The 9,110-nt window shown below is 46.3% G+C and overlaps 1 non-coding gene across 1 annotated transcript; it reads right to left on the bottom strand.

Annotated features, from left to right (window-relative positions):
• Window positions 1-574: 574 nt before the first annotated feature.
• On the bottom strand, window positions 575-646 carry Trnae-uuc (transfer RNA glutamic acid (anticodon UUC)). Its single transcript has one exon. It is a non-coding gene; the product is annotated as a tRNA-Glu (tRNA).
• Between the last annotated feature and the right edge of the window lie 8,464 nt (window positions 647-9,110).

The raw sequence follows: 9,110 nt of genomic DNA, 5'->3' as shown, positions 1-9,110 counted from the left end.
AGGGCTCGGAAGGGGATGGGAACTCCACAGGAAGACCAACAAAGTTAACTAGCGTGGATCCTTGAGCCTCGCAGAAACTGAACCACTAACCAAAGAGCTAGCATAGGCTAGACCTAGGCTCCTCACACATATGTAGGAGATGTGCAGCTTGGTCGTCATGCGGGTCTCCCAGCAACAAGAGCGAGGGGCCGTCCCTGAATCTATTTCCTGTCTGTAGATCTTGTTTTCCTCTTTACTTTTAACCCCAGTTAAGTGAGACGTCTGAACCGCAAGTCTGAAAGAAGGTTCATGCAGCCTCCGAGTCTATAATCCCCTGAAGTTGCATCCTTTCTGTCAATTTATGTACGATTTCTTTGGTCGGGTCCAAATGCCAGGGGTGGGGTGTGCGATCTCTCCTTTTCTTTCTTCACAACCATCACTTTGGCCCTGTATGCCGTTTCTCTTAGGTCTCTTTCTGTGGCGTTGCGGCTCAGCGAATGGGATATAAACTCTAAAAACTTTCTTCTCAAGTCAGGGCACTGTGAATCCAGTGTCTTCTGTGAACCTAGTGTCTTTATTCTAAAAGATATTAGCGTTCCCACACCGGGAGTCGAACCCGGGCCGCCTGGGTGAAAACCAGGAATCCTAACCGCTAGACCATGTGGGAGACGACAAGTGTGTCGCAGAGCTCAGACAAATTGAGTCTCTTCGCTCCGCTCCTCCCATAATCTACAGACTCCACCCATGACTGTAAATTTGGTTCTGCGCATGCGTGAACCACTTTCCCCACACTGCGCTCTGCACTGTTTTCTGGTCCCGGTCTTTTGTGGCGCCATCGGATCCGCAATGACAAAGCATCGGTTCTCCCCTGATGCTGCTGGTCTCCGTGGGACCAGAGCTCTGCATAGGAGCGGCTGTGGCGCGCAGGCTATCTCTACTGCTGCAGTCACGCCGAGCCAGAAGGCTGGCTGCCGCTCTCACCCAGGTGCCCAGCCACCAATCCTCTTTAGGACGCCGGGAACCCGGTGGCCAGGAGGCCGCCTTCCTTCTCTGGCACTTCTCGTTGGATCGGAGCCGCGCATAGAGACGATGCTCAGTCACACAGTTTTTTCTGTTGATGTTGGATCCCCTTAAATGTCCTGCCTGCCTCCGGTCCTGACCCCGGGGACTTGGAAGAGCCTGGGGCTGGTCTTCTACGGCTTCCGAGTGACACCCAGAGGCAGGCGCGCAACAGTTCCGAAATAGAAAATGTTGGCCGTGTTCGCCCTACAATGATAAAAAGATCCTTGGCTAGGAGAGCGCGGGATCTGAGCAGCCAACAAAGAGGCTAGCAGCTACAACCGCAGTATCTACTATGCACAGGAAAAACCTCTTCCCGTTCGCCCGTCCACCCACCGCGGGCAACTTCTATACTAGCTTTGATGTTTCCTTTTTTTTTTTTTTTTTCAACCCATGAGGTGTCATTTTGAGGGACACTTGTTTGGGAACGTCCAGAATATTCTCCAAAGCTAACCTTACTACCTATAGAAAGCCCTGCATCCTATTTCTGAATTTAGGGAGTGGAGCAGGCAGAGATTTCATGTTTCGCTTCCAATTTTTAGTCTCAGGATAATAATTTTAGGTATATTACAGTTTCAAGGATCTAAATCACCAGTGCTACCTATTCGTTGGGTGGCTGCCATCCATGGGATATAACCAAATACAAGTTTACTTTTTCTTTTAAAAAATAAAAACAAGAGTTTCCCTATATAGACTGAGCTAGCCCGTAGCTCATGCCAATCTGCCTCCGGAGTGCTGCGACGAACAGCGCGCATCACCTCGCCCTACTGAAAGTTTACGTTTTAAAAGTTTTCGTTATTATATATTTAAATGGACAGTGACTGGTTTCATTGTAACGTTTTCACACGTGCATAATGTAAAATTTTGATCATATTCACCCAATACCCTCCTGAGAAACCGGATCCGGCTGGTTCTCTTCCTCTGTTGAGGGTGTGTGTGTGCGTGTGTGTGTGTGTGTGTGTGTGTGTGTGTGCGTGTGTGTGCGTGTGCGTGTGCGCGTGCGCGTGCGCGTGCGCGTGCGCGTGTGCGTGTGCGTGTGCGTGTGCGTGTGTGTGTGTGTACCAACATACTCAGGGATAGTTACCTGAACACTGGGGAAAGGTTTACAGGTTCATGGGCACCTGGCCAGTGGCTATACCATTGAGGAAAATATCTTCCCCCTCCCCCAGCAGCCATTAACCCAATATTTCCTCAGGAATGGGTGGAGACTCCTAAATTCAGCAAAGCCCCCCTCCTCAATCTTAACTGTAAATCACATGATAGAGGTACTCCACCCCCAATCCCTCCGGAACAAGTTTGCTTTTGTCTCACTACTTCCTAAAACTGAAACTCCCGGGGTTGTTTGTTTGTTTGTTTTAACCTCTGGACCGTAACTACCAGAAACCTTCTAGGTTCTTTAAGTAAAAAGAACAGACAGCAATTCAATCGATTATAGACAAGTCTCTGACCTCTATCCCATTCTAGGTATGGGAGTAATTGCTGGCTTCTGGCTCTCCGTGTTTACTGTGGGCTTCTCTTCCTGACTCTGTTTCAGGACAGCCCTTTGGTAGTTGGAGACAGCCACACTGAGACCATGGAAATGAGTAAGCATCATAAACCCCTTTCCTTAGAGAGCAAACAAACTAAGAGCTAGTGATATACTAGTTAAATACCACACCAGAGGCAGGCAGCCTGCTTCTCACTTCTTCCTGCGGCCTTCCTCCTTTGGAGGATCCGGAGCATGAGGGCCAGATGGAGAAAAGAAAGGAATCAGAGGCAGCCCAGACTCACTGCTCTCAGGCCTGTGCTTGCTTTAGGGCTGGCTCTCACAAGATGTGGGATGCAACGTGGGTTCCTAGAAGGCAGCCCTGCTTGGGCCCCAGAGACAGTGCCTCACAGGGAGTCCAGAAGACTTTTCCAGTGACTTTGTTAATCCAGAGTCCCAGCTTCATCTACCGGGGACTTCCAAAAGAGCACTTCAGGGAGCAAGGGTGGAAGTATGGGGGCTGGAGAGATGGCTCAGAGGTTAAGAACACTGACTGCTCGGTGGGTCACAAATTTGAAGACAGCTATAGAGTCTTTTTTAAAAAGGGGGTATGGGTGGGTGGAAGTGTGACCATTAGCAAACACCTGCCCTTGCGATGTCCTTCGATTTTTGAGTCTCACCAATGCATAGGATTAAACTGTCTTTGGCTCTAAAAGTAGGGTGCCATTGAAGCCCAGAAACTTGGTTCCGTCTCCATTTCTAGTTGTCTGTAAACTCCAAATACCCCAGCCAAGCCTCTGGGCTTTCCATACTGTGCCCTGGCACAGCCTGCTCGCAGTTCCAGAACAGCCTACATGCTCCGCCCTCCTTGTCCCTCTGCCAGGCCAGCCTCTCCACTCTGAGCCAACCTTGAGGCCGGTTCAGCTCCAGGAAACCTTCCCAGGGCTCCCGATCACAAGCCACGCCCATTTTCTCGGAATCCCAAAACACACGCTTTCAAAAGAATCACATCAAGGCAGATCTCTCACCACCCTGGAATTACTCAACAAGGTTCATGAGTTTAAGTCAGATTCCATAAAACCCCTGGGAACCTAATCCCGTAGTCAATCATTTGGCCGAGTAGTCTCGGTTTTTTATCTAACTTAAATACTTCCTGCTGTACTTCTATCTAAAAGTCGCCACCTTTTAACCAGCAGCAAGAACAAAATGTTCCCCGGGAGAAGGAAACGTACACACAGACAAAGGTTTCTTGTTGACACAGGAACAGTTATTTCTGGCCGGGTGAATACATGGTTGATTCTCTCCCATTTTATCTACTGTTTGACACTGGGGGAAAGCCCCAAACATAGTGTACTTGCCAGACACTACGGTAGCCAAGGGATGTGGCTGTGATTCAGGCCTGCTTGCCAGTCACCCAGGGCTGGAGGTGCTTTTCAAATCCGTAGCTGTTAATTCTGATCTACAAGTCCCTGCCAGTGGACTCCGGCTGGACCCTGGGCTAAGGCTGAACCCCGAACTAACCTTGGAGCTCTTTGGGGTAGCAGCCCCTCCCCTGGTGAGCACCAGGGCAAATTAATCTCTATAGCCTGACATCATCAGGTCCAGCTTCTAAGACCAGATCTGACCTCAAAAGGCTGTTGGGGTGCCAAAGCTTCCCCCAACAATTTATTCAGATCATTGTAATTCTGGGTTGAACTCAAGTTGACAACCAAGATTAGCCATCACAAGCCCACTCCTTGGTGTCTGAGTGATAGTCCCTTCATTTATTCAACACTCAGTCTCAGAGAAACAGTCTTGGCTGCTGTACATCCACGATGAACATCTAGAGCAGGGATGTCCAATTCTTTTTGTTTGTTTGGGTTTCTCTGTATAGCTCTGGCTGTCCTGGAACTCACTCTGTAGATCAGGCTGGCCTCAAACTCAGAAATCTGCCTGCCTCTGCCTCCCTAGTGCTGGGATTAAAGATGTGCGCCACCACGCCCGGCTGGGATGTCCAATTCTTAAAGTGCATGACTCCATAGCTTTGAATGAGATCCAGAGGAAACCAATAAACTCATGTTTTTTAACATAAGCATGAGCACATTTTTTAAGGGTTTTTTTTTGGGGGGGCAGTTCAATTGTGGAGTTCTCTAGCATTGGCTTATAGGTGATGTCGTGAAAAATAAGTATACATGTACTGTTGCTGTTTACACAGAATGGTTCCAGTCTCGTGGCGTGAGTGGCTTCCGCTGTTCTCCTCGAGGGCAGCTGAACTGGCACCGTCGGATGCTCTAGGTGACTTGGCGAGTGATACATCCATCAATCCTTAGTAATGTCTTAATGTCCCAGTGCAAACGACAGGCAACTAATGTTGTTTGGTAGACTTGGCACCAGTCTTACTTGATTGGTAAGGGAGTTTCCACACCTCAGGCAGGCCTCTCGAATTCTGCACTGCATGTTGTCATCAGCCCTCTGATTTGCATTCCACCAGCAACCGAGATGTGAAAGGGTCTAAACTTCACTTTCCGTTTCCCTAAAATTAATTTTTATGGTAAAATGCATACAGTCCCTTTTCTATTCTTATATTTTTAATCCCAGTATGGCTTCTTCAAGGAAAGGAAAACAGAACCCCAAAAAAGAATCATGAGTAAAGACAGATTGCTTTCTTCTCAAGGCAAAGGATGAGATTCTGTTTAATCTGTGGGAATGTGTGTGATTGTAGCAGACTGACTGAAAAGGCATATATACAAGACAACAGAGCAGAGCTGAGAAACAATCTGTCTTTGCAACAAAACATTGTGTTTGTTTCCTAAAGGTTTATATGTATCTGTATCTATGTGTGACTTTGTGTCACATGAGCAGGGAGGCCAGGTACTCTGGAGTGGGAGTTATGGTGAACTGCCTGGCCTAGCCTGCATACTGGGAACTAAACTTGAACCCTCTGGAAGACCAGCAAATGTTCATTCTTGACCTCTAAGCTCAACCCTCTTCCCCAATTTTTAAAAAATTAAAACTGAGATGGGTTCCACTGTAAACACTATTTATGTAGGGGCATATCTGATGGCAAAAAAATCCATTTACTGATAGCAAATTAAGCAATATACAGACAGAAGGGTAGACAGGTATAATATGCCTTGGGGAGGGAAGGGGTATGTTTCTAGAATGGGTTTGTCTCACCAGACAACAGTCAAACGAATGAAAGAATCTGGGAAAATCTATCCAAAGAAGTTTGGAGAACAGAACCATTAGTTTTCAGTGGAATCTTTGGTGATGGATGGCAGCGTGAATACTACAAACACTGGCTTCATCTGCCGTCTCCACTGGTGGTATTGCTGATGACCACGATGCCACTGGAGATGGCTCCAAGCGATCTATAGAAAGCAGCACGTATACAAGCTCAGGTGCTTGTCATTGTCTGTTGTCTGTTGTCTACGTATTTGGTCCAGTTACTGTTGGTGCTCTGCTGATGGTAGGTAAAAGAGGGGGGACTCAGAAACCTAATAGAAGATGGTGCAATTGATGCCCCAAACTCAAGCTGAATGAAGTATCATTGTATAGAACATGAGTAACATCTAAGCACCATAGAGTTCAAAATGGTTAATATCATGCAAATCACCATCACGACCATGACTACTTCAGGGACCAAGAGAATAAACCTTGCCAAGCCAGGGATGTCCTAAAAGGGCTTGTGCTGAGTTGAGGTCACATGTTGAAATTTGATACTACTTAGTATAAAATTTATGGTAGCAACAAAAATCCACGCCAGAACTTGATGATGAACGCTGCCTCAGGGGCTTAGCATTTTGGTGGCTTTAACCACTTACTTAAGGAGCTAAACACGAGTCTTCAACGTGAAAGCCAACTGAGCAATACAGTGATTCAAATCATAACAATATTCCGAATGAAAGTGAGATCACGGCAAGCTTTGGCTGGGGCAAACAGTAGCCTGCGTCAAACACAGCCCCGCAAACAGAGAAAACACATAGGCTTGCTTGTCAATTTGACACAAGAATTTGAAAACATTTCACCATCTCTGGGAAAAATGATAGCTTAGCATGTTTGCCACTCCATTTTCAGTTGATATAAATAACCTCCCAGTTTTTAAACTTAATTTAAAAAGGTTGACAACATCATACTTGTATACAATGTACTTTGTTCCATTCTCACAGCAACACCCCCTTACCCCCCTACCCCTCCCAACCTTCTCTTACCAACTAGGCCTCCTCTTTCTCCCATCTTCCTTCCTTTAGATATGTTTTTCTCAGATTTATGTGTGTTTTGCTCACATGTATATATGTATACCACGTGTGTGCCGGTGCCCAAGAGGTTAGAAGAGGGTATCAGTTCCCGGAAATTAGAGTTACAAGGGGCATCACATGGGTGCTGGGAACTGAACCCTTTGGAAGAGCAACCATCCATCTCTCCAGTCTTTTTCTCTCCCTCCCTCCATCCCTCCCTCCCTTCCCATGCAGGCAGTTATGACCACTGTGTGTTCACCACTGCAACCTCACTGTTGCATCCAGAAGACTGCACCCCACTGCATTCTCCTCCCTCAACCTTTACTTCCCACAACTCTTTAATCTCCTTCCCAAAAGTTCCCTGGGCCTCGCAGTGGGTGAGGTTGATGCCCTGTTGGGGCAGAGCATTTAGCAGTTTCCTGTCTTCAGCACTTTAAGCGGTCCTGAGTCCCACTGTGACCTGCCCACTGTGACAAGAGGCGTCTCTGACTAAGGCTGAAGCTACATTAGTCTCTGGGCACAAACATAAATATCTAAAAGGAACTTTAACAACGTGTCCATCTGGCTTGCTAATTTTATAAGGAATTCGCAGAGCTACACCCTGATGTTCATCTTGAAGATGACGTCTTACCCGAGTTTCCGTCCTATCTTTGTAAAGACAGAGATCCCTCACTCCACTCACGCCTTACCTCATCGCCTTTTGGCAGTACTTACTATTATGAGCAATTTTTTTTTTTTTTTCAAGAACAAAGGTCACTAAGACTGAACTCTGAGCTAGAACATCCGCCGATGAGCGTGAGAAATCACTGGACTGAGAACACGGTTAAGCCAGCTATTGATGCATTTGTATCTCTGGTGCAATGTGAAATGTGCAGCTCGTAAATCCATCTCTCAATCCCATGAACACTCGGCCACAGATTCCAATGGCTCTTCGGAACTCTGCACTCCTGCTTTGATGAGAAAAGGAATTATAAGTTGATTAGGAACATGGGGGCAATGGGGGTAGAGATCTGGGAATCAGAAGGACCAGGAATGTCCTTGGTTCTCCAGCAAAATCCCAGAAGGGAGTTCTGGTTTCTCATCTTCTAAATGAACACCCTTGCCCAGAGGGTGCTACTCAAGGGTGTGACCAAAATTCCAGTCATACCTTACCTCATTGCTTCTAGCCCTTCCAGTGGCCAAAACTGAATCTCTAGGTCCTTGGTAACAGTGCACTGTATCTATTTCTCAATTTCAGTGCAGTTCCCATTTTCTCCTGTGACTGTTGCACCTCTTCAGAGAGAAGAAGGTTATAGAAACCCTGATTGGGGGTCTGTAGAGGCCAGTTAAGGGAAGCTAGCTCTCTAGCTTGGGTATACCCTAACATTACAAGCAACCCTATTTGTAAGTATTTATCCAGTTGAGTAGGCCACTCAGCAGGCTAAGATACCATACTGCAGGGAGCCAGTTTCATCTTTAGCCATGGTAAAGGCATGGAAGGAATAATTATTCCTTTAATGATTTAATGTATTTCTCCTTCCCAGAAAACTCACCCTGGTGAAGTTAGCTATGAAGACTTAAATAATTGTAACTTTTCCTTTTTCTTCTTTTTGTTTCTTCTGTCTGCTGGCCAGAGTCTAAGTGTGTTTTTGACTCTTCCTCTGACCGTCTCCTCGTCCCTTTCCTGCTAAGTGGTTGCTTACAAATGGTATGGTTCTGTCTTCCCTCTTCTCTGGACAGCTGTTGAGATTCACAGCTTGCCTGCCATGGTACCAGTTGTCAGATTCTTGATGCCTTTTTTCTCATTTCTTTCTTTCTTTCTTTTTTTGTTTGTTTGTTTGTTTGTTTTGTTTTGTTTTGTTTTGTTGTTGTTGTTGTTGTTTTTCCGAGACAGGGTTTCTCTGTATAGCTCTGGCTGTCCTGGAACTCACTTTGTAGACCAGGCTGGCCTCGAACTCAGAAATCCGACTGCCTCTGCCTCCCTAGTGCTGGGATTAAAGGCATGTGCCACCACACCCGGCTTTTTTTCTCATTTCTTAAGGTTATTTCTGATTCTGCACTGGCAGAATGTGCTGGCTGTAAACATCTGGGTGCTGAGAGCAGCCCTAGGGACTGAAGTAGATTTGAAAAACAAAGGAGAAAACAAAGAGAAAAGCACGATACATAGAAAATACAGAACAATGTGATAGGAGATAATTTGAACATTTCAAGAATTTCAATTAATGCTAGCAGATGGAATTCCTCAGGCTGTTTCAAGGCAGAAGTAATGGCTCAGGAGCTCAGAGTATTTCTCAAGGACCCAAGTTCCAGTCCCAGCACCAACTTCCCGTAATTCCAACTCCAAGGACCTGACAGCTTCTGTCCTCCACACAAGTGGCATATACTCACATACACTTCAAATAAGTAAGTAA

The sequence above is a fragment of the Mus caroli genome, unplaced genomic scaffold (genome assembly GCF_978045245.1).
Source record: "Mus caroli unplaced genomic scaffold, Mus_caroli_1 scaffold_12, whole genome shotgun sequence".
NCBI classification, from domain to species: domain Eukaryota; kingdom Metazoa; phylum Chordata; class Mammalia; order Rodentia; family Muridae; genus Mus; species Mus caroli.
Note: the sequence above shows the minus strand (reverse complement) of the source record. Positions and strands in the feature narration are given on the sequence as shown.